A 26339-nucleotide genomic window follows, 5' to 3' on the forward strand; every position below is an offset into this window, starting at 1 on the left:
ACCCCCCAAAAAAAAAATAATAATAATGACAACAAAGAAAGAATCCCAAAATATTATCTAAAACAAACCAAGAGCTCAACAAATACCTGCTTTTAGTGATACACATTTAAAAAGACTACAAAGAAACATGTCAGGATTTAACTGATGTTCTTGCTTAGTACTCTGCATTTTCCCAATCACTTAAAAAAAATGCATGGGGTTTTGCCTTCATGTATATCTATACATTACTTACATACCTAGTTACCCTCAGAGTCCAGAAGAAAGCATCAGATACCCTAAACTGGAGTTACAGATGTCTGTGAGCCACCATGTGGGTGCTGGGAATTGAACCTGGGTTCTGTGGAAGAGCTCCAGTGTCCAGCCATCCAATTTTTTGAGAACTATGTTTTTATTATTCTAATACCTAAATATATTATTTTTAAAGAACAGAAGAAAGAACATTACTGGTAATATACTAGGATCAAAGAGAACTAGTTTAATGCTGGCTACTAGTTGTGACTTTAGACAGGTCAGTTAGTCTCTCTGAGATGTAGTTTCTTTGGGGCTAATAATGTGTCTGACAGGGTTGTTATAAAGATTCAATATGATAGCTGCCAGCTGCCTGGGAGAGCCTGTCGTAAGAAACACTCCAGGAAATGTCTCTTTAAAGGTTTCTGCCAAGGGGATGTGATACCACAGACAGGACAATAAAACCCCCGCAGTGACTCTTCTCCCACCTATAGCCTTCGAGAAGTCAACTCCATCTCCTCCCGCCTGTTGCCATGCTCATGGAGGACACACCACCCACACTTGGTCCTTTGGTACACACACCCTAGAGAGACATGCAACTCCAGTCTGCAGGGTGGGACCTAGCATTGCTCTCTCTGACTCTGCACAAGCCAGTTGTCCACCTCCTCACAGGTCCTTCACATCTGCCCTCCAAATCAACCATACTGTGAGGGCCTCTCTTCAAGGCAACAGTTCTCAGCGGTCTTCTGTTCAGCGGTTAGGTGGGTTGCTCCTTTCAGATTTAAGGGGGCAGGTAGAAAGCCCAGCTGGGCGTCAGCTGTGCTGCCCTGTGTGCGGGTCAACTGCTCCTCCAACAGGCTGCTAGTCTGCTGTGTAGCCAACTCAGCAGGTGATGCTGGAGGGAAGGAGCTTTCTTTCTGTCTTCAATGATTTAATTAGATAGCAAGCTAACAAAGGCTGTATTGTGTGTCTGATCATGAGGGTGACTAGTTTAATCATAGTTAGCTTGCAAACTTGAATTCAAATCCTAAGCAAGCATTCAAAAGCACTCTGGCAGGGCAAGAACTGTAGCCTGCCAATAAACACAGGCCCTGGCCTTGACCCTCAGGATCTCAAGGGTTCCTAGGGAAGCGTCTATTCAGTTCTGAGATTCCTTTGGACAGTGTTCTGTGACCTGGGTATCAGACTTGACAAAGGAATGCATGGGGCAGAACCACTGAAGATGTTCACTCTCAACCTGAGGTGAGCTGTTTAATGACAGGAAGAAGTGTTAGACAAAACATATGAGGAAAGTGTAAGACTGCTGGGGGTGTCCCCATCCAACTCTCCACAGCATACTATGAGAATTTCACTGTAAGTACAAATGAGTATGAGAAGGACCAGTGATGCCCAGGGAAGAATTTATGAACACTACTCAGTTCTGGTTCATGATGAACCTAACTATCATACATAAACATCAAGCATAGTTTTGACCGCTTGCCAAATTCTTACTGCATATTTGCTGCTTCACTATAAACATGTGCAAATAAAATAGACTCAGAGCTAGGCATAGTGATACATGCCTGTAATCCCAGGATCGGGAAGGGAGGCAAAGAGGGCCAGTTCAAGGCCCATGCCAGCTACACTAGGCTACATGAAATCCCATCTCAGAAACAAACCAAATAAATAAACAAATAAAAAAGACACAAGCACCAAAATTAGCTCCATTAGAATGTTGCTAAGGGGCTGGAGAGATGGCTCAGAGGTTAAGAGCACTGACTGCTCTTCCAGAGGTTCAATTCCCAGCAACCACATGGTGGCTCACAGCCATCCAAAATGAGATCTGGTGCCCTCTTCTGGCGTGCAGACATACATGAGGCAAGATGTTGTTGTATTCATAATAAATAAATAAATCGAAAAAAAAAAAGAATGTTGCTAAGACTTGCGAGTCTTCCCATTGTATGTTCACATGTGTACTGAGAGCTTACCATTCACTAGGCCAGTTTTTTGGTTACCTGTCTCAGAGAAATGTCTATGTCACCGAGGAAACAACTATTCTTCAACATGTTTTGCAATGAATTAAAGGGAAACACAAGTTTGCAAATCTGAGCTTGCTGCCTATCTTTCTACTTTATGTTTTAAATCCAGCACCTCTTTCAGTTTTTGGCAGCATGGAAGAATGAGACCAGGCATCTTCTACCATCAAAGGTTAAAAGAAAAACCACACAGATCAAGACCAAATCTTTTACTTTTTATGTTTTACAGAGGTCCACTCTGTAGCCCAGGCTATCCTTGAACTCTTGGTGGTCCTCTTACTTAACCTCTCACTCCTTACCTGTGATTGCAGGCACTGTCCACCACTCACAGTGCATGTGTGTTTGCATACATGCCCATGCAGGTCAGAGGTCAAAGATGACAAGCTCAAGAGACCCTTCTGTTTCGGCTTCCCAGTGCTGGGATCACAACTACACACAGCCATACAACTTTTTCTAACTTCAGTGCTGAATATCTGAAGTCAGATCCTCACACCTGCCAAACACTTTATACACTGAGCCATCTCCCCAGCCCCACAAATTCCTAACTTATAAAAAAAAGGCACTAGCAAATTTCTTTTACCTTTAAAAACCTTAAATAATTTGCAAAGAGACATTGCCTTGTTTTAAAAGCATGATATTATTTTTAAAAACTGGGTTTTAAAAAACAAACCCAGTCATAGTTAATATGCATAATTTTTTAAGATTTTTTTTCTTTCTTTGAGACAGAGTCTGACTCTGCAACCTAGGCAGGCTTTGGATTGGCAGCACTCTTCCTTCCCGGTGCTAGGGTTACAGGCACTAGTCACCATTTGTCTTGATATAGTCATTTTCTTTTGAATCACATGAAGGCAATATGCTTAGGCTAGGCTTGCTACTAGGTTCTGATTTAAAAAGTCAACCATAACATAATTCCAGATTTATCTTTTTTTCCTTTAGACATCAGTGATCACCATAGTAACACTGTGTTTTACTACTAGGTATCTATGCAGCACAGAGGGAGAGAACAGACAATTACTTACTGGGTTATTTGGGGGTACAGAACATGACTATCGGGATAATTCAAAATTAAATATAGATTTCACTGGAGATATGCTTTAGCCAGGCTGACTCAATAGTAGCGTCAGCTGAACAAAATTTGTAGCCCAAAAGACTGTTGACATCATTTGAGATAGCTCAAGAAGGCAAGCAGCATAGCTCAGTGGTTAAGAATGAGGACTTCAAGATCAAAAGACCTGAGATTCAGCTCTTGTTCTATTTATGATGTGCTATCTATATGATCTTAGACTAGCTCCTGAACTAACTCCTCTATGCCTTGGTTTCTGTATCTCTAAACTGTATTCTGTAAAGATTAATGATTACTTACACTTGGAATCATGGCTTGCACAGAGCAAGAACTTTTTCAAGTGTCTGTTAAACAAAATTAAATGTGAATTATTTGCTAGCTCTCCCCTTTGTGCTGGACAGAAATACTGAAAGAAACCAAGATGAGTGCATGGCAGATTCCTGTTAAGAGCTTCCCTGGGGCTTTCCATAAGATGTGGAATTCTGTGGTGGTCCAGTGTCTTAAGGCAGAGCTTGGGGACAATCATTGGTGCTCCTGGTGTCAGAGATATCAGGAGGATGAGCTAACTGCACAAAGGAATATCAGGACTGCCCACCCAGGCTCACTAAGCTACTGCCAGTAGCGCGGGCACAGAACAGCAGCTCAGAGAGATGAGATAGGATTTTCCAACAGTGACAATGAAACCTAGCTCTTCTGAGTGACGATTCCCACCCCTTCCGGGATTAAGCAGAGAGAAATCCTTTCATCAATGAGTTTATGGTTTTATTGTCAATTACTACATACAATTTCCAACCAAATTATTTTCCTCAATAGGAGCTTACTCTGGAGAAGTATTTATTTTACAGAACTAGCTAGACATCTTTTCTGGACCTGCATCAAATGTAATGCCCCTAATGAGCATTCAAACCCACACAAAATCTCCAACCTGCCTGGAAAAAAAAGAAAGAGAAGGTATTGTGTCCTGAGCCAAATTTCAGCCTTGATGGAGCGATCTTGAACACATACCTTCATCGGGACTTGATCTCAGAGACAGTCTCTGTAGGTCTTCTTGGTCAGGAGCAGCCCTCGGACAGGACTTTGGAGGATGCCATGAAACACCAGGAACCCTTGAGAACACGTTCATATCTGTCCTCTGCCTTCCCGCAGCTCACAGCCTGCTTCCTGGTAGGAGACAAGATGACGCTGTGCTGGGTTGACTGTTATACCATCTTCCCACCCTCAGCCCCACTCTGGGGGGGGGGGCCTCCTTCTCCTTTCCAAGGCTCTGGAATTTGTCACATGGGAAATGGATCATGTGGCTAGGGGGGAAATGTGGCCATCGCCTCTCCCTCCCCCCCCGCTCTTTTCAGGAGCAAAGCAGCAGACGTCTCTGAGCTGATTGGCTCTGATCAGAAATCTCCATATGAAAAGGGCAAGATCAGCCGCAGACCTGCACCCCGCCCTCCGTTCCCGGCTTTCCTTCTGCCGTCAGGTAGTCTCCCCAGCTTTCGCGGCTGCTCCGCAGAGGAAGGAAGGAAGCGGCGCTTTCTCTGCAGTTCCTCATCCTCCTCTTATCAGCATGCGGATGTGGCTGTGTGTCCCTCAATCTGTCTCGGGGGCACCCTTAGAGCACATCTGGGCAGTGGAGTATTCAGCACCACGGACAGCATTGCCCTCCCTTCCGCACGCCTTAAAGCCATTTGTCTATTTCAGGTAAATAAGAGTATTTTTACAGCTTGTCCCTGAAGTCTTACATTTAAATATAAAATCACACCATTTATTTGGGGCTCTAACTTCCTCGACTGTCAACTTACTTTCTTAGGAGAACAAATGATTTAATTTCACTAAATCTACATCTGCTTTCTAGCCCGTATCCTGCAACTCATCCTGCTTCTTGCCCCTTCACTATATTCTTTGGATTTTTTGTTTTCTTTTGTTGGGGGGGATTTCAAGATATAGTTTACTATATAATGTTGTTACATCCCTACTTATGGGAGAATTCATATCAACACACAGAATGTTGGGGTGTGCAAGCCTAGATGTCTTTAGCTCCACCAGTGGGCCTCAGGCAGAGTTGAACTGGAGAGGCAGCATAAAGCCTGGTTACAGCTATTTTGTGTGGGACTATCCTGCTTTGCTGACGTCCTGGTTGCCATGGTGCTAGGTAACTGCTGAAGGGGACTATTGCTTTCAAAACCGGTCACCATGGGACCCTGCTGACTAAAGAAAGGGGGAAAGAACTGAATTGTTGAAGAGAGCTTTCAGTGAGCACTTACAGAACCAAACCTAGCTTGTGGAAATCTAGCTTCCTGACAGGATTGCTATGGGCCTACATACTGCCAGAATTCCAAAAACCCATATTTACACTAAAAGAGTGAGTCCTCCCATCCTCCCTTGTTTCTTCCTTAAAAATCTATTTGGACTAACTGAAGATGCCAGCTATGTAGAGTATCTGAGGACTGTTTGTTTCCACACAGCGTTGGGAAGAACACACAAAAAAGGCGTTTCTCTTTGGAAGGCACTCACGTAATTCCTAATAGCCTACTGAGGATATGTGAGAAACACAAATGCACACTGACCATGACAACCAGGTTGCAAATGCTTTGCCATTTTACAAAAAAAATAAAAATACATTTGACTATATATTGCTAATTGAGTTTTTGGTTGTTTTTGTTTGTTTTGTTTTGTTTTTGTTTTATTGTTTTCAAGACAGGGTGTCCTGGAACTAGCTCTTGTAGACCAGGCTGGTCTTGAACTCAGAGATCGCCTGCCTCTGCCTCCCCAGTGCTGGGATCAAAGGTTTGCGCCACCACTGGCCAGCTTGCTAAATTAATTTTTAAACATAAATTCAGGTAATAATTGGAGGGCATTTGGATTACGCCAAATTAGGAATTTAAAGCAATATATCCTGGCTGGCAATATAGCTCCGGGTATAAAGACCCTTCCTGATAACTCAAGTTCATTCCCAGGATCAACATGCAGAACCAATGCCAAATAGTTGTTCCATGACCTCCACACATGCCATGGTCTGTCTGTTTGTCTCTCTGTCTCAAATAAATAGTTGGAGAGATGGCTTGCTGCTTTTCCAGAGGACCTAGGCTCAGTTCCTAGCGCATACAAGGTGGTTCACAAAGGCCTGTAACTCCAGTTCTAGTGGATCTGACACCCTCTTCTGGCCTCAACAGGCACCAGACACAGCCATGGTACACATAAATACATTCTGCCAGTTGTAAACATAAAATTTAAAAGTTTCTTTTAAAAAGTAATAAATGTAATTGTGTAGCTGTATTCTTGTTTCATAGGCTGACATACAACTTATTATTTCTCACCAAGAATACAAACCAAGGTACTCCAAATGTTGTTGTTTTGGAGAAGAAATGCTGATTTGCAAGATGTGAAAATTCTCTTTCTAACCAAATCCGGAACTCACTGGTTTGGATAGGTTGGCTAGTCAGCCAGCTCCAGCTTTTGACATGGGTGTCTGAGATCCAAACCCAGGTCCTCAAGCATTTTACTGACCAAGTCATCTCCCTAGCCCTGTGTTTCCTACTTTTATTTTATGAAAAAGGCCACATCCATTCCTTTTTATATAAGACTCAGAATACTCTTGCTATTTTGCTCAGGCTAGCCTCCAACTAACTCATGGTCTTTCTGCCCTTGTCTCCCAGTGCTGGGTTTACAGGTAGATACCCCTATCCTCAGTTAGAAATTCAGCTCTTAATTTTAACATTTGTCACATTTAAAATTGCCTAAATAAACTAGGTATGTATTATCTGTTTGTTTAGTTTTGTTTGGGTTAGGTTGCCCTCAAACTCATCATCCTTCTACGTTGCTGAGATTACAGTCTTGTGACACTGGGCTGGGCTCTCGAGGTGTCTGGCCAGTCAGCAAGCATGCTGGTCAGTACTTATAATAGCACCAAGAACAACTAAACTGCACATGGAGGTACCAACCTATTTGGACAGCAGGAAGATAACAAGTCCAAGGCCAGCCTGGGTTATGTAACAAGACTATCTCAACACAAACACAAAATCTACCATCAGTGGTGGCTGTGTCCATTATCTCAGCACTTCGGAAGCAGAAACATCTTTTTTTTTTAAAGATTTATTTATTTATTTGTTATGTATACGGTGTTCTGTCTGCATTTTTGCCTGCAGGCCAGAAGAGGGCATCATTACAGATGGTTGTGAGCCACCATGTGGTTGCTGGGAATTGAACTCAGGACCTCTGGAAGAGTAGTTGTCGCTCTTAACCTCTGAGCCATCTCTCCAGCCCCCAGGAAGATCTTATGTTCAAGGCCAGCCTGGGCTACATACTAAGACTTCATCATTAAAAACAAAACACTCCGGAGGCAGAGGCAGGCAGATCTCAGTGAGTTCGAGGCCGGGCTGGAACGACAGCCTCCAAAACAATACAGAGAAACCCTGTCTCGTAAAAAAAAACAAAAACAAAAACAAACAAACAAACAAAAAAACACTATATTCAACCACTGTTACCTCAAAACCTCCTGAGAACCAAACAAGGTAAGTAAATGGCTCGTATAACTGGGTAACTAATTCTTTTAAGAGAAAGAAACAGAATGGCTTGTAAAGGTGCTGGCTACCAAACCTGACTGCCTGATTTCACCCCACGATCCATGTGGTAGGAGAGAAATAACGTCCACAGGTTATCCTCTGACCTACACACACACACACACACACACACACACACAGTGTGTGTACATACAAAGATACAGTAAGTGCAATCAATTTTAAAATAAAACGAATCTTCCCAATTGCTTCAAACACTAACTGAAAGAAAACCACTATCCAACTGTCCCTGGGAAACTCATTAAAATTGTTAAGTTCTCTGACTTATGCCTCCGTGGTTCAGGCTTGACAGTTTCTGTCTTATCCACTCCAAAAACAGACTAGTCTCTCAAACTATGATTTGGGGTTTGTTTTGTTTTGAATTCTTCTCTCATACAATAATTCCGACCAACCACAGCCTCTTCTCTCTCCTCATCCCATTACCCCTGTGGGCCCTGCTTTAGTTGATCGTATGGGACATGTTCTTCTGATGTCCTTGAACACTCTGGCCTATATAATCCTTCCTCCCTCTTCTGCAGGGTTCCCTGAGCTCTGCCTAGTATTTGAGTATGGGTCTCTGCATTGGCTCCTATCAATGCTGAAGGGAGCCTCTCTGCTGACGATTGGGCTAGGCACTGATCTATGAGTACAGCAGAATATCATTAGAAATCATTTACTTTTTTCCTCCCAGGCAGTATCAGGCATGGGCTCCCTCTCATGGCTTGGGCCTCAAGTTAGACCAGTCATTGGTTGGCCACTCTCACTAGCTCCAAACCACTATTGTCCCAGAACATCTTGCAGGACAGGTGTGAGTCTAAGGTTTTGTGGCTGGGTTGGTGTCCCAGTCCCACTACCGGGAACCTTGCCAAGCTACCAAAGAAAATCAGGGACTGGGGAGATGGCCCTACAACATGAGGGTCAGAGTTCAGATCTCCAGCACTCATGTAAAAACTGAACACAGAAGCAAGAATCTGTAATCCCAGTGCTGGAGAGGCAGGATCCCTGGACCTCACTGGCCAGCCAACCCAGCTAAACCGGTGTGCTCCAAGTCCAGTGAGAGACTATCTCAAAAAGTAAGGTGGACATCCACTATGGGCATAACCACACACACCCACCCACACACCCACACCCACACCCACGCACGCGCACACACACACATATACCTCTAGTGAGGCACACCTTAGGAGTTTATCTGTGAGGGTGCTCCCAGTGGTTTAACTGAGGAGGGAAGACCTATCCTGAATTCGGGCCACATCAGCCCATGGCTGGGGTCCTGAACTGAACACAAAGAGAAAAGGAGAGAGCTAAGCACAAATCTTCATCTCCCTGCTTCCTGAATGTAGACACAAGGCGACTGTTCAAGGTCACATTGAATGCCTTACTCTCCATGCTAAACTACATCCCCTCAAACCTGGAGCCAAAGTAAACCTTGTCTTCAAGTGTTTTGTCGTCAGGCGCTCTCTCACAGTGACAGAGGGCAACTCGGGGCAGTACCCCTCCAAATCAAGTTACTCAAGTCTTTCTTCTTTAATCTTTGGTGCTGAGCACTAAACCAGGCTAGGGCCCAGTAAGCATTCATTTTATAGCAAGCTACACACCCAGACTTATCTTCCTTTTTACCACATACTACTTAAATTTTCACACATATTACTTCTATTAATGAATCTATTGCATTTCCATTTTTTTGCTATAAGGGTTGTTGCTGTTATTTTTGAGACAGAATCTCATATGGCTCAGGCAGGCTTGGAGGGTGCCCATGTCACTTTAGGTAACCTTGAACTGCTAATCCTCCTGTTCTTCCTCCCAAGTGATAGAATTAAGTCTCCATGTTTGTGAAACATTGCACCCTGTTCAGGGACTTTTCTAGGGAGGATCCTCATCCAATCAACTTTACAGCTTCAAGATTTAAAAGGAAATGAAATTACAATTTTCTTAAAATGTTTTATTGTGTATGGGTATTCTACCTGCATGTATGTCTATTCACCATGGGGACGCCTAGTACGAAAGTAGGCCAGAAGAAGGTGTCAGAGACTCTGGAACTTGAGTCACAGACATTGTGAACCACTGTGTGGGTGCTGGTAATCCAACCCAGGGCTCTAACTGCTGAGTCATCTCTCCAGCGCCCACAAAACCGAAAAAATTTAAAAAGCCAGCTACATGCTTGTAAACTTTGTTCTGGCATACTAAATAAATATGAATTTGGATATTACCCTAAAGCAAATTAATTTTTATTTTTCACTGTTACTTTGAAAACATTTTGTATATGTTGATCCTTTTATTCCTGAATTAAAACTTGGGTAGTCCCCTTATTTTTCCTGGATATCTTTACTTAAAAGACACTACTAGGGCTGGAGAGATGGCTCAGCAGTTAAGAGCACTGAGTGCTCTTCTAGAGGACCCAGGTTCAATTCTCAGCACCCACATGGCAGCTCATAACTGTCTGCCAACACCCATGGCAAAACACCAATGCACATCAAATAAAAATAATTTTAAAAAAGATACTACTAATTAAAATATTCTTTGTTTTGTTTTTTGAGACAGGGTCACATGTAGCCCAGGCTGGCCTTGGGGGCTCACTGTGCATCCTGGAATGATGACAGTGTGCACCACCAATGATGGGGACTAACCCTATAGCTTAATGCATGCTAGTCATCCTCTCTACCAACTGAGCTACATCATCCCAGCCCCTGTTGAGGGTTATGTAAGTTCTTTTGGTAAAGATTTACTTATTTATGTATACAGTATCCTGTCTGCATGTATGCTGTAGGCCAGAAGGAGCCAGATATCATTACAGATGGTTGTGAGCCACCAAGTGGTTGTTGGGAATTGAACTCAGGTCCTCTGGAAGAACAGCCAGTGCTCTTAACTGCTGAGCCATCTCTCCAGTCCCGGTATATATGTATGGGTGGATGTTTTTGTTGTTGTTAATTTTTGTCATTTTTCGAGACAGGGTTTCTCTGTGAAGCTTTGGATCCTGTCACAGAACTGGCTTCCAACTCACAGAGATCCACTTGCCTCTGCCTCCAGAGTGCTGTGACTAACAGTGTGAGCCACCACCCCCTGGTCGTCTGTGTAACATTTTGTTTTGTTTTTTTCCGAGACAGGGTTTCTCTGTGGCTTTGGAGGCTGTCCTGGAACTCACTTTGTAGACCAGGCTGGCCTCGAACTCAGAGATCCGCCTGCCTCTGCCTCCCGAGTGCTGGGATTAAAGGCGTGCGCCACCAACGCCCAGCCTGTGTAACATTTGATCTACTTCTCTCTTCACCCCTTCTCCTGTCTTCCTATCCCATTCCATGACTCACTTTCTACAGAATCTGCTCTTCAGCCACCTCATCCAGACTCTGCAGTCTGGACCAGACCGCTGGCTTCCTAATCGACAGGGCTTAGCCATTTAACAATGTTCTTGCCAGAGTGGGACACACTAAAGCTTCTGTCTTTTCCCTATACCATGTTAGCAACCTCCCTCTGAAACCTTTCCCTTCTGTTCTTAGTCTCCAGAGTGCTCAGAGTTCCTGGTGCTATGCTTATTAGATTATCTCAGCTGGGACAGCTGTGCTTTGAGCAAGCTGCCACACTTCCAGATGACACTTCATTTGGCATAGGAAGCTGCAACTCCACTAGTGGCAGATACGACATAGCCTCGATCTTCATGGAACCAGGCCCCAAATATTTTCTGTAGACAAAAAATAATTCATTACAAAGAAAAGTCGATTGCACCCAAGGAAGCTACTCTCATTAGAATTCCATTTCCAACATCCCCTAAAGCAGCAGAAAGATGGACTGGACACCATATTGGTATAGCATGAAACTTTGAACAAGGTCCAATAGATTTTTTTTTCTATCTTCAAAGCAGAAAGCACAGAATTACTAGTCTTGATAATTGGGAGGGAGGGGTGGATGGTGTCAGGTTTTAAGCTGATGGTCTAATGCAGGGCTCCAGGAATAGAATAGTAAGCATGTGTTCTACCCCTAGGCTATAAATCCAAACCTCCTAACTACATTATTTCCCCCAGTCAGCCCTATCCTTATTTTGCCCCCTATGCAAAAGCACTGATAATCTCCAGCAGATGAAAAGAAATCAGTCATGAACCTCAAGCATTATTTGTCTTTGGCTCACTCAAACTCATAGAATCATCTGAGGGTGGTGAGAGCTCAGTGAGTGAATAAAGTGCCACAGAAGCCTGAGAGCCTGAGTGGTTTGGTCTCTGGAACCTACATAAAGGTGAAAGAGAAAACCGACTCCAGAAAGTTGTCACCTGACCCCACAACCACATCACACTCACACATACCAATAACAAATTCATTCAAGTTTAAAAAAGAACTACCTGAGCCAGACACCAATCTCTCCTGCATGTCTGCGTAGTGCACAAGGCCTCTCTCACTAATTCCTTAAAAACCGGGACTTACTCAATGATGGAGTCCGAGGCTGTGGAGACCACTCAGGGGCTAAGCGCGCGCACACTCGCGCTCACACACACACACACACACACACACACACACAGAACTTTCTTTCCCAGACACTCTCCCTCCCCAGGTGACTTTGTTTTCACTGAGAAGGGCTTGTAACGATGGGCTTAAACCTCCCTTTTCTCATCTGTCAGCAACAGCAAAGCCACTGGTGTGGTCAGATCATCCCCAGCCCCCTGACAGGCTTATGGAAAGGCTTCATTACTGATGCCTGCTAAGAAGGCATTCCCACCTGCCCTCCCAGGAGAGAAGACCACCCGGGTGAAAGCACTTTAATCATGCCTTCCCCAATCAATGGGGCAGAGCAGGTCCAGGTGGCAAAGAAACCTATGCGAGATCAAAGGGCCAGCTTGGGAGCTTCAAAGTGTGCCAGTCTGCTCCTGGCATCCGCAGTAATGACAGCACTAGCTGCTCCCAAGCTAGGGTGCTTACTTCAGTGTCTCCCCCACAATCTGCCTCACTGTGCTCCACTCATGTGCTCATCTCAAGTCCTTGCCTTTATTCCTCCAGAAAATCTTCCAGTGTGTGACTATGCAGAGTTAAGCCACGGACCTTAATTTCTTCTCGTTTTCTAGAGGGAACTCTTTATGCAGTGGTTCTTAACCTTACTAAAAAAACAAATCCAAACAAAACAAACCCAGAATTTTAAAAAAGAAAAATACTAATGGAGGCTGGGCATGGTAGGGTACATGCACACCTTTAATCCCAGCGCTTGGCAAGAGAAATCTGAGAATTTGAGGCTAGCCTGGTCGGAAGAAAGAAAGAGAGAGAGAGAGAGAGAGAGAGAGAGAGAGAGAGAGAGAGAGAGAGAGAGAGAGAGAGAGAGAGAGAGAGAGAGAGAGAGAGAGAGAACGAACGAACTGATGGGCCAAAGAGGTAAAGACTCTCGCTGCCCCATATACCAAGCCTGGCAGGCTGAATTCCATCCCTGGAACCCACAGAGAAGGAGACAACTGACTCCACAGTGGTCTTCTCACCTACACATGCACGCTGTGGCAAAAGCAAAGACATCCACATACATCAGAAACAAACACTCACACAACAGTTATAAAGACAAATTAGAAGGTACTCATGTTGAGCCACTGGAATGGCTCAGCTGGTACAAGTTTGCTGTTAAACCTGATGACTTGAGTTTGAAACCTGTGACCTATATGATGTTGGGAAAGAGCCAACTCCTCCAAGTTCTCTGGCCTCTACACACGAGCTGTGGCTTGCACATACGCTCTCTCTCACACACATGTGTACTCACACGCTAAATAAAGCTGGAAATCCTAAAAAAGAAAAAAATACTGATGTCTGGGAGCACCACTCCCAGACATTCTGATTTAACTGATCTAGGGTAAAGCCAGGCATTAAATCTTTCAAAGCTCCTGAGGGAATTCTAATGTACAAGCAAGAGAAAGGACCTGTCTTAAGGCTTTCCAACACCGACAGACTTATGCTCCCTGCAGGTGGGCAGCTGCAAGCACACGTTGCTCAAGAAAGAAACTCTCTTACTGATCACATAGGGTATGAATCTTTCCAATACTAGCTCACGTTGTCATCACTTTAATTCTTTAAGTTTGGAGAGATGGAGAATGTCTCAGTAGTTACGAGTGCTGGCTGCTCTTCCAAAGGACTCAGTTTCAATTCCCAGCTCTCAGCTATCTGTGACTCCAATCTCAAGGGACCAGATGTCCTCCTTTGGCCTCTGAGGGCATGAGGAACACAAGTGGTGCAGGCTAACACTCACACAGCTAAAATAATTTTTAAGAAAAAATACCCTTGGCCTTCTTTTACTGTAATCCTTTATAAATCGGGAAAAGGAGCCTCTGAGACGTCGCGTGGCCTGAATGGAAGATCCAAGAGTCCAGCCTTAGGTTTTGGGTCCCTGACTCTTAAGAGTTTCTATATTAACTGGTGGGTGATCCCAATCACTAACCAAATATCTAGGCTACAACCCAGAAATCCTATTCTATTGTATCCATAAGTTTTTCCTGCTTTTCCTGTGAATTCAGCACATGCAGCCGACAGGACAGAACACAGTCTGCCAAAATACAGTGGTCTAGGGAGAACTTCCTGTTAGGGTCTACCATGGCTGGTCCTTTCTTTCTTCATTCCTTCTTCCTCTCTCCATCCACCTCCCAGGCTGTTCTCCAACTAGGTTCAAGCAGTCCTCCTGCCTCAGCCTCCTTGGGTAGCTGGGACTGTGGGTGTGTGACTCCTCCATACCTCTTTCCCAAGCACTTTCCCCTGTATGTTAATAACTAGATCTTTCTCCGTCACTGCCAGCTTCAATCCTAAGGCATTCCATTTTTGCTTTCTTACAGATGAAGGAAGCTATATTGCTCACTTATCACTACTCCTTTGTTGGGCCCCATCAGCCTTCCTATGTTTTCTCTACAGAGTACACAAAGGATTAAAATATATTCAGCACACACCTGCAGTGTCAGTTATGGAGGAAGCCGAGGCAAAAGGACTACCTGAGACCAGATTCTGAGTCCATTTAGGCCAATCTTGATCAATACGGAGAGATAACTCACACAGAAATGGAGAAAGGCAGCCCCCACACACACATCCATGGGTTTTGCATCCTCAGATTCAGACAAAAAATATTGAGAAGAAAAATTTGCATCCGTACTGAATGCTTTTCTTGCCCTCACTCCCTACACAATATAATAAGGAGTCATTTACTTAGTATTTACGTTGATTTACATATTACTCGTAATCTATAGGTTTACAAGGTACACAGGTTACATGCAAATAGTTCATCTCAATACATGGAGGACTTGAGTATCATGAATTTCAGTATTTATGCATGGTCCTAGGAACAATCGCTGGGGGATAAAAAGAAAAATACCTAAATACTGACTGTATTATATAGCACTGCTCCTAAAACAAAGGTGGATTCCAAGATCTACAGAACTGAGAGGCCATAGACTAGTAATATGTAGTCTTAGAATGAGCCAGTGACACATCTGAATAACTTGCAAGCTAAATTTCATTCTGGCCGAAGGGTGAGGTTGGTGGGAGGTGCCGGGGGATTCTGGGAACAGGTCACTTCAGGTGTTGAATGGTACCTTTGAGACGTTGCAGGGCAAAAATCCAGTGCTTGTGCAGGTGTTCCATGTGCCCTGGGAGAGAAAAGAGGCCAGATCAGCGAGACCCCTCCAGATTATTACCTGTTTTACTCCGTCCTAACCTCAGCTCATAACCCTTTTAGAAACGAGTCTGTCTCAGTCAGACACTTCCAATCCACTCTTGACTGTCATAGACCAAATGGCATTTCTGCCTTCTGGTTTAGGAATATGCATAAATATTTTAGGCTAAGCTTCCTCTCCTACCTATAGTTCCTTCTGGACTCAGCTCTCAAGCATGTGGTACTGTCTTCATTTACCTCTTCCATTTTTAATATTTCCCATCTTCATATCAGTTTACCTCTGTCCACATTTACAGCCTCTCAAGGTCTTCAAGAAAAAACAAAACAAAACATTCCTTTCGTCCCTCAGATTCATCCTTTTACGCTGCTTGCAGTTACCATCCTGCACAGCTACAAAAACTCTCAACGTTTTACTTTAAAACCGTGCTGGGCTCGCCCACTCCCGCTCTGGCTGTCTGATTCCCAACAACTCATGACCCATCTACGAACAGAAAAGAGGGCCCGAGTTACATTCGCGTGGAATCTCGAACGAAAACCCCTAAGAACGTGACGCTGTGCGCTAGAATCCTGACAGACATTCCTCGGGGCCAGAATCCGGCCACCTGAGACCAAGCAGGAAGTTTTGAAACCCGTCTGCGCGCCAAAACGCCACACGCATGCGCACATGATCTCGGTGGGGGCGGGGCGGGGCGCGGGGGGCGGGCCGTCACGTCCTGGCGCAGGATCTCGCGTTGTCTGGGGAAAGGGCCTGCGGTGAGGGACCGCCCCTCACCTCTCCTTAAGAAAAAAAAAATAATTTAAAATTTTTTGTCCTTTCAGCCTCAGTGCAGTCAGAGACGGCCCCTGGCGGGCCGACAGCTCTGTGGAGGATTTTTGGCTCCCATGGCCGCGCAGGTGGCACCACAGACAGCACAAAAAAAAGGCAGACAGCTCGCCGTCTCAGGACGCTAGGGTCTGCTCGGCCTCCCCTTCCCCCTCCCCTTTTCAACCATGCAAAACAAAAGACGGAACCCTGGGCCCGCGGCGCATGCGCGGTGCTTGTTTACCGCGGCCCGAGCGCCTGCCCCTTCCCGCCGGCGTGAGCCCGCTCCCGCGCCTGCGCGGGTGACGTGGACCTCCCTCCGGGGAAACCGCGCCTGCTCGTCCCGGGACGAGGGAGCGGGGAGCGAGGTGTCGCGCGGCGCCGTGTGCCCTCGAGACCTCGGGGGCCCGCCGTGAAATCGACGACGCCCGGAAAGCAGAGGCAGGGGCTCCGGTGGCCCGGGTGCTGGGCCCTCCATCTCTAAAGAGAGCGGCGGAGCGTGAGCGCGAAAGCTGGCGGCGCTGACGCCGCACTCCGGAATGGACTTTGCTACGGCAGGGATGCAAATAAGTCTCAGCCCGAGGCCGCCGAGTTCGAGCAATTCCTGCGTGGCTCAAGCCTGGTTCTTGAAGCAAACTCAGAAAGGCAGCCATGCAAATTTTGAAACTAGAAAGAGCTGACACTAGAAGCAGTAACCAGATAAAGCAGAAGCCTAAAAGCCAGTTTTTAAGAGTTCGAATCTCTCATCCAAGTTCGCTTCAAGTGGATTCAGGCACACAATGCTGACAGGCACATTTGATTTAGATTATTTAAGGTACGAGTATCCACATGCAAGTGGAGGCAAAGTGAGTTTTTTAAGTTTTGTGAAAGAATTTCTATCGACACATTCCAGTATGCTCAAAAACCATAAATAAGGGGTAAATCAGATAAGCCTGGTTATGTTTCTAGGTTTAAAAACAATTGGTGTTTTTGACAATTTTGTTAGACCCTTGTTATTTTTTTGACTGGTGAATCTGAAGACTTGAAATTTGTAACATTTCCTACTAGAAAAGTGAGAAATCTGTCACAGGAAAAGCCATCATCTCAAAAGCTAGCCTATGGGTTTTCTTCATGTTCAGTATGATTCTATTTTAAACAACTTTTCTGTACCATCTGGGTATGGTGGTACAAGGCAAGAGAGACAGAGAGAGAGAGGATAATATATATGGCTGGGGTTTGTAGCTCGGTTGGTGGGCTCCTTGCACAAAAGCCACAGGTTTTGTCCAAAACTGGATGGAATGGGGCCTGGTATTCCCAGCTGTGGAGGCAGGGTCAGAAACTCAAGGTCATCCCCACCTGTACACTGAGTGCCAGGCCAGCTTGGGCTCTATGAGACCCTGTCTTAAAAACAGACGCAGGTGAGCACTTACTTTAAAATTCTCTGTTATCTACAGGAATAATAGCTTGCTTAGATGCTAACCAGTTTTCCAAACCTGTGTTGAACAATGTTGAAAAAATACAGAAAAGATATATATAAATTTCTGGTTCACATAGTTAGATTAACTCAAAACAGGGGGCTTGCTTTATCAAGACTGACAGCTATCATAAAAGAACAGATTGTGATGGTGCTATTTTGTTTGTGTGTGTGTGTATGTCCTGTTTGTTTTGAGAGAAGGTCTTGCTTTGTAATACAGGATGGCTTCAACATTGGAGCCCTCCTGCCTCATTCTCCCAAGTGCTTGCACTACAGAAGTGCACCACCACAGCCACCCTGAAAGACTGTTTGAACATCATGGTGTGTCTCCAGTGGAAACTGAGGTAGATGAAGAATTCGTACATTCAGGGCTGGAGAGATGGCTGAGTGGTTAAGAGCACTTGCTGCTCCTGCGGGGAACCGGAGTCAGGTTCCTAGTGCCCATATGGCAGTTCACAACCTCTTGTAATTCCAGCTCCACGACATCCATTGCCCTTTTCTGGCCTCTGTGGGCGTTTCCATGTGATGTATGTAAGTGCATGCAGGAAAACTCACAAACTAAACAGCTTTTCTTTCCTTTTTTTTAAAAGAAAAGAGTAGATAAAGCATGGCATGTGGTGCATCTGCAATGCCAGTACCTGAGCGGAGGAGGAGGTTCAAGTGTTGGAAGCCAGCCTTAGGAGCACAGCAAAACATTGTCTCAAACAAAAGCCCCAGCAGTGGACAACATTACACACACACACACACCTAAAAGATGGCTAGAAATATGAGTCCTGCCCTGGCAAGATGGCTCAGTGAGTAAAGGCATTTCCTACCAAGCCCTGATGCCCTGAGTTTGGTTCCTTGGACTAGAACAGTGGAAGGAGACAGCCTACTCCTAAAGAGTGTCTTCTGGTCTCCACATGTGGCCTGTAGTGTCTGGATACTCGGACACTAAATGTAAGATATCTGAATTTAAAAACAAATAAGTCCTTTGAGTTTCTAATTCACCTACATGTAATAAGTAGTCAAACAAAACGTCTTTCTTGTGAGTGGTGGCTCATTCCTTTAATCCCAGCACTAGGGAGGCAGAGGCAGGCGGTACTCTGAGTGCCAGGCCAGCCTGGTCTACAGAGTGAGGTCCAGGACAACCAGAGCTACACAGAGAAACTCTGTCTTGGAAAACAAACACAGAAAGAAGAAAAGGAAGTAACAGAGTAATGGCCATTCACTTAGTCTCCTGTGTAACTCAGAAAATACACTTAAAGTTTCCACAGTCAGTAACTGAAACACTTCTCGTGCCGTTTCTTCAGTCAGCTTTCTGGACACGTGTCTTAGGGTTTCAGTTGCTTCAAAGAAACACCGTGACCAAAAAGCAAGTTGGGGAGGAAAAAGTTTATTTGGCTTACACTTCCAGATTATAGTTCATCATTGGAGGAAGTCAGAACAGGAACTCAAACAGGGCCAGAACTTAGAGGCAAGAGCTGATGCAGAAGGGAGCTATTTACTGACTTACTTCCCCTGGCTTGCTCAGCCTGCTTTCTTATAGAACCTAGGACCACCAGCCCTGAGATGGCACCACCCACAATGGGCGGGGCCTTCCCCCATTCATCATTAATTGAGAAAATGCCTTATAGCAGGATCTAATGGAGGCACTTCCTTAACTGAGGCTCCTTCCTCTCTGATGACTCTAGCTGTGTCAAGTTGACACAAAACCAGCTAGTACAGCATGGTTGCCTGTGCTTATCATGGTGTTGTAAAGCACTGAAAACTCTGCTGTCCCTTGTGTCTGCATATTGAGTGAATACATGTTCTTGACATCTCTGGTGGTGAGTTGGGAAGTTTGTTTTTTATCTTTGCTATCCCTTTTAGCTCTACACGAAATTCTTGTTAAATACTAGGGGATAATCCAACACTCTTGTTATACCTTAAGAAGAGATGTGGATTGGGTGTGGTGGCACACGCCTTTAATCTCAGCACCCCAGACACAGAGGCAGAAAGATCTCTTGGAGTTTGAGGCCAGCCCAGTTTACATATCGAGTTCCAGGACAAGTAGAACTACACAGAAAAATCCTTTAAAAACAAGACAGAATGATGGAGGAAAGAACCTTTAGCAAGGGAGGGAAACGGCAGGAAGAGGAGCAAGTTTGGGTTGTTACTATTTAGGCAAAGCCCATTGAGTACCTTACTGACGCACTCTTCCTTCTGATAGGGAACTCTGTCCTCAACTCCCCTTGTCCTGTGTCTGCATGGTTTGCTTCATAAATTTACATCTCTGATAAGAAAAATGCCCTCTCTTATCTTCACTGTGTTAAAGAATCTTTTGTCGTTATCCCAAGGTAGTTGTCACACCCCTAAACATGTTCTCAAAAGGAAATATTCCAAAAAGAAAGAGACAGCTGGGCATGGTGACATATGCCTTTAATCCTAGCACTCAAGAGGCTGAGACAGAAGCCAGCCTGTGCTTCTTAATCTTTCTAAATGCATAAGAGATAAGTAGTGTGGGCTGTTTTCCAGCATTCCTCTTGATGTCATAAGCAGTTTCTTTCCCATATGACGTAATAGATAATCATTTGTATTTTATTACTTAGAACCCCAATATATATTGAACTCATGTATTGAGCTACAAGTATGTACATAGAAAAATAACATTCTTTTTTTTTTTTTTTTTTTTTGGTTTTTCGAGACAGGGTTTCTCTGTGTAGTTTTGGAGGCTGTCCTGGCACTCGCTCTGTAGACCAGGCTGGCCTCGAACTCACAGAGATCCACCTGCCTCTGCCTCCCGAGTGCTGGGATTAAAGGCGTGCACCACCAAAGCCCGGCTGAAAAATAACATTCTTTAAAGTAACATTTTAAGCTGATCATAGTGGTGCGCACCTGTTGTTCCAGAAGTTTAGAGGCAGAGGCAGGAAGATCAAGAGTTGAAGGCCAGGCTGGGCTATGTAAGGCTCTGTCACAAATAACTGCCTTTATAAATAACAAGTTTAGTCGGGTGGTGGTGCATGCCTTTGATCCCAGCACTCGGGAGGCAGAGGCAGGCTAATCTATGAGAGTTGGAGACCAGCCTGGTCTACAATATCGAGTTCCAAGACAGCCTCCGAAGCCACAGAGAAACCCTGTCTCGAAAACCCCAAAATAAATATATATAAATAATAAGATGAAAATAGCAAGTTTAAAGTTAGAAGTAGTCCATCTAAACTTTACCTAGGAACTTGAGAATAGTGCAGTGCTGAAAAGTGCACATTGAAATCTCAGCTGGCTGGCGCACGCCTTTAATCCCAGCACTCGGGAGGCAGAGGCAGGTGGATCTCTGTGAGTTCGAGGCCAGCCTGGTCTACAGAGAGAGTTCCAGGACAGCCTCCAAAGCCACAGTGAAACCCTGTCTCGAAAAACCAAAAAAAAAAAAAAGAAAAAAAAAAGAAATCTCAGCTGGCGTTTAGACTTACTATCCTAGCCTTTCAAGGCTTCCTGCCACTGTGATAGAAAATTACCCTCTGTTATTGACCAGCACTCTGGCTATGAAGCACTAAACTGTGCTGATCCAGGTTAAGAAGGACTGTAAGCATAAAATTTACTAGATTTCAGGAAATCAGTATGAAAAGGGAAATAGAAAAGTCGAGAAGCCTGGTGTGATGAGTCATCTGCAATTTTGGACCTGGAGGCTGAAGCAGGGCTGTAAGTTTGAAGCCAACCAGGGCTACATACTGAGACCTTGTCTCACCAATGGCAACAAAGTCTTGATAAACTGTATATTCATTACATGCTGAAATGAAATGACATGCATTTCTGTTTCTCTTTTACTTTGTAAAAATGTAGCTATTATGAAGCCCAAATTGCTTGTGTCCCTCTTTTTGTTAGACAGTGCCACCTAGAGCCTTTAATCCCGGAACAGAGGCTGCTTTCTTGAACATACATAACCCTAAGAGCATTTGTTACAATTGACAGTAGTTTCAGGCCAAGTGTAGTGATGTATGCCTGTCTGAGCCAGCCTGAGCTACAGAACAATATTATCTCTCAAGAAAATAAAAACAGTGCAGGTTCATCCAGATATAAGTCATACATAGGTCTAAATAGGCCTACAGCCCCGAGTAGATAGGAACACCAGACAGGAGGATTGCAGTTCAAAGCTTGCCTAGGCTACAGAGGGAGTTCAGGGCCTGGGCCTTTGTGAAACACTGAGTCAAAATAGAAGCCAAGCCGGGCGTTGGTGGCGCACGCCTTTAATCCCAGCACTCGGGAGGCAGAGGCAGGTGGATCTTTGTGAATTCAAGGCCAACCTAGTCTACAGAGAGAGTTCCAGGACAACCTCCAAAGCAATACAGAGAAACCCTGTCTCAAAAAACCAAATAAATAAATAAATAAATAAATAAATAAATAAATAAATAAATAAATAAATAAAATAAAAAGCCAAACGAGACTGGAGCTATAGCTTAGTGGTAGAGTACTTGCCAAGAATGTACAAGGTCTTAAGCTCAATCTCTAGTACTGGTTTCACACTAAAGCAAACAAATACAATTTTATCAAAACTTAAAACCTGATTCAAAAGTTTGCTTTAAGACACTGTGTGTGAGCCGGACGGTAGTGGCACACGCCTTTAATTCCAGCATTTGAGAGGCAGAGACAGGTGGATCTCTGTGAGTTTAAGTCCAGCCTGGTCTACAGAGTGAGGGCCAGGACAGGTTCCTAAACTACAAAGAAGCCTTGTCTCTCAAAAAACAAACAAACAAACGAACGAACAAAGTGTATGTATGCACACTCATGCCTTGCATATGCTCAGCAGGTACTTCCCTGGCCTTATTTTGTCTTTAAAGTCCTACGAATTCACTGTGTAGCCCAGGCTGGTCTCAGACTCTCAGTGATCTTCCCATCTTGGCCTTTGCAGTGCTTGGATTTCATGTGTTAGAATCATGCTCATGTTTTGTCTATTTGCTTTTTAGGACAAGCTTTCCCAAAGTTGACCAGGCAGGCCTTGAACTTGGAATCCTTCCTCGGCCTCAGAAGTAGCCGGAGTCACATGGGTGTGCTACCATGTCTGGCTGGATATTGCTTTCTTCATCAGTCTATACCCCAGCATACCCAGGAGAAAGTGGTTTCACACCTTCATTTACACTTCGCAGCTTTACCACATAACTCAGTGTTGTGAAATGAGTAAAGCTTTTTATTGTTTTGGTGCTGGGGAACCTAATGCTGTCTTGTCTTTTTTTTTTTTTCCTTTTCTCTCTTTTTTTTTTTTCTGGTGGGGTTGCACTCTGTACCCCAGGCTGTCCTGGAACACACTGTGCAACCTGATCCACGAGGATCACTTGTAGTGATCCTCCTGCCCCAGGTTCTCCTGTACAAGGATTACTGTGCCAGCTGAACCGAGGACTTTATGTACATGTTGTACCATTGAGATGTCCTCCCACCTCAAGAACTGGTGGCATTTGACTCACATCTCCACACCCTGTCAGAGAGTCTGACGGAGCTCTCAGAATGAGTAGTGTTAAAAAGTCAGACTGAACGTTAGCGTAGGCAGGCACATGGGAGTTTTCAAATTTTATTTTAAGCAGTTATGACTACAGGGACCTATGATAAATCTGGATCCAAACATTGATGAGTCACATATATATTTTTAAGATATTTATTTTTATTTTATGGATATGAGTTTCTACCTACAAGTACTGCATGTATGTTTGGGCATGTATGCATTCATGCATGTGGGCCTGGTACCATTGGAGGTCAGCAGGGATCCCCCAGAACTGAAGTTACAGATGGTTGTGAGCTACCATGTGGGTGCTAGGAAGTGAACCCAGGTCCTGTGCAAGAGCAGCCAGTGCTCTTAGCCACTAAACCATCTCTTCAGCCCCTGTGATGAGTCAAGACTTGATGTCAATATCTTCCTTTCTCTTTATTCAATGCCCCTCCCTTTCTTCCTCTTTTTTAAACATGTATTTACTTCTTCATTTTTAAACATTTTTCCTATGTTTACTTCTGTTGATAATCAATTAAGACACACCTGCAGACCCAGTAGTTGGAAGGCTAAAGCAGGAGGATCTGGCGTTTGAAGCCAGCTCTGAATATCTGTAGTGATTTCCAGGCCAGCCTGTGTTATACACAGAGACACTATCTCAAACAAAAGAAAACAAATGAAGAAAAGAAGTCATTAAGGGATATATAACTTAAGTCTAAAACATCGTATCACATTAAAATCCTGCCAAGTATGCACTTGTGTTAAGTAAACAATGGTTACATTGAACTTCGTCATTATGAATCCTGACCATCTAGTTAGGCCATTCCACATACCAGTGATCAAGGCACTGGTGAGCTATGAGCTATGATTTAATCCTGTCCTTGTGTTTTCACTTGGTTAAACAGTTTACTGACGCAAACCTCATCATGACTGATAAACTGTATATGGGTATAGGAACTCTGTCAGAATAATTTGAATGCCAAAGAGAATCTACCATTTAAGTAATGGGAACTATGCTTGTTATGAACTCTAGATTTTCTTTACGTTGCTTCTTCTTCTTCTTCTTCTTCTTCTTCTTCTTCTTCTTCTTCTTCTTCTTCTTCTTCTTCTTCTTCTCCTCCTTCTTCTTCTTCTTCTTCTTCTTCTTCTTCTTCTTCTTCTTCTTCTTCTTCTTCTCCTCCTTCTTCTTCTTCTTCTTCTTCTTCTTCTTCTTCTTCTTCTTCTTCTTCTTCTTCTTCTTCTCCTTCTTCTTCTTCTTCTTCGTCTCCTTCTTCTTCTCCTTCTTCCTCTTCTTCTCCTCCTCCTCCTCCTCTTCCTCTTCCTCATGTATCCCAGACCTGGAACTTACCATGTAGCTGAGTTAACCTTGAATTTTTGATTCTCCTGACTCTGCCTCCTAAGTGCTGGAGTGACTGTCATGGCCCACCATGGCCATGGACTTTTAAGGGTTATACTGACTACACAGACATTTATTTACCTTACCATAAATTAAATGCTAAATTCATATTATTATGCTACACTGTGGGGGGAAAGCTTAGCAGGTAGAATGTTGGCAGGTTTGGAGTTCAATTAAATTTCTAAGGATTAAGCTGGGCCTCATGGTGTACACCTTTAACCCAGTACTCAGGAGACAGAGGCAGGAGGACTTTTGAGTTTGAGCCCAGCCTGGTCTGCAGAGCACATAGTCAGGGATACACAGAGACAGCCCATCTCAAAAAAACAAAACAACAACAACAATAATAATAATAAACAAAATTCTAAGGATTAAAACTTTACATTTTTAGATGCATTTATCTTATGTGTGTGAGTGTTTTGCTCACGTGCATCACATGCATTCCTTAAGCCTGCTGAGGTCAGAAGAGGGTATTGGATCCCTGGAGTTATGGATGATTATGTTATTATATGGGTGCTGGGAACTAAACCCAGGTCTTCTGCAAGAACAGGAAGTGCTCTTAACAACTGAGCCATCTCTCTAGCCCTGAGGATTAAAATTCTTGTAGGTGTGTTATAAAAGTAGATTACAAATATAGTTGTGGTTTGGAATATTTGCAGAATTGGAGCTGATGGTCTGGCATCGTGATGCCCTCCATGTTGTAAGCTCCTGCATCCTGGGCAGAGTGGGGAACTCTGTCCTATTACTAGCCATCTTCTGTCCTGTGGCCACAGGGGACCTGACTGTTGTGGATATTTCTGCCCCTTCAGTTAAGAAAGGCAAAGAAGTTACTCTGAAGTAACTGAGTTAGATTCTAGGTCAGAAAAACAATCTAATTCCAAAATTGGGAAAGGCAGAAAGCTATACGTTGATGTTGCGCTTGGCCTTGGAGATATTCAATCCACTGAAATAGGAAGATCCGAGACAGACAACTGAGGTGTGGAGCACAATGAGCACAGATTAGTAAAGCCTTCCTGTGAGAAATCAGCACAGCCAGGCATGGCGGCACTCAAGATCACCAAGTTTCAGATCAGCGGGAGGATCAGGAGTTAAAGGCAGTCTCAGCTACGTGGGGAGTTCCAAGTCAACCAGGGCTACCTGTCTCAAAAAGAAATCTGTTTTCAATTCTTTTTTAGAAACAGGTCTTTGACACCTGTAGTAGTTTGAATGTCATTGACCTCCCCCCCCCCGTAAGCTCATTCTGGAGTGGCACTATTAGGAGGTGTGGCCTTGTTGGAGTAGGTGTGTCACTGTCAAGGTGAGCTTTGAGGTCTACAAGCTACACCTACTGTGGACAGACTCCTTCTGTGTCTCCTTCTCCTTCAGTGCCGGGAACAGAACCCAGAGTCTTGAGCACACTAAACATGCTATCTTTCCTTAAGCTGCACATCAGTCCTATGTGACTTTGTAATACTCTTGCTCCCCTGGCAGCCATACCGCACTGCTGCCTTCTATCCGGCCTGCTCCCAAATTGCCTTCCTGATATTAGGTCTATCATCTGCCTCGACGAGCGTGTGCTTTGTTTTGTTTTGATTTTACCACATGGGCATATCCACAACTTTCTTCTCAGCCTTCCTCAGTAAACTTCTATATCTTCCGCTCTCCCAATACTTTCTCTCTCTCTCTCTCTTTCTTCAACCATTTATTTATTTATTTAGTTATTTAGTTAGTTAGTTAGTTTAAAGGCAGGGTCTATGTACCTCTGGTTGGCTGTCCTGGAACTCACAGAGATCCTCCTGCCTCTGCCTCCAGAGTGCTTGTATTA

General features: G+C 44.2%; 1 protein-coding gene and 1 long non-coding RNA gene across 2 annotated transcripts in view; one reads left to right on the top strand and one right to left on the bottom strand.

Annotated features, from left to right (window-relative positions):
- Gpr19 (G protein-coupled receptor 19) overlaps positions 1-16079 on the bottom strand; it is a 30491-nt gene extending 14412 nt beyond the window's left edge. The window contains 3 exon segments of the mRNA XM_013115443.3: positions 4312-4467; positions 15380-15433; positions 15644-16079. The gene's annotated coding sequence lies outside the window, so the exon portion shown is untranslated.
- Positions 4675-5928, top strand: LOC121139674. The gene is made up of 2 exons (XR_005876571.1): positions 4675-4998; positions 5763-5928. It is a non-coding gene; the product is annotated as an uncharacterized LOC121139674 (long non-coding RNA).
- Positions 16080-26339: the final 10260 nt, after the last annotated feature.

This window comes from Mesocricetus auratus, unplaced genomic scaffold (genome assembly GCF_017639785.1).
Source record: "Mesocricetus auratus isolate SY011 unplaced genomic scaffold, BCM_Maur_2.0 Super-Scaffold_100001, whole genome shotgun sequence".
Lineage (NCBI taxonomy): Eukaryota > Metazoa > Chordata > Mammalia > Rodentia > Cricetidae > Mesocricetus > Mesocricetus auratus.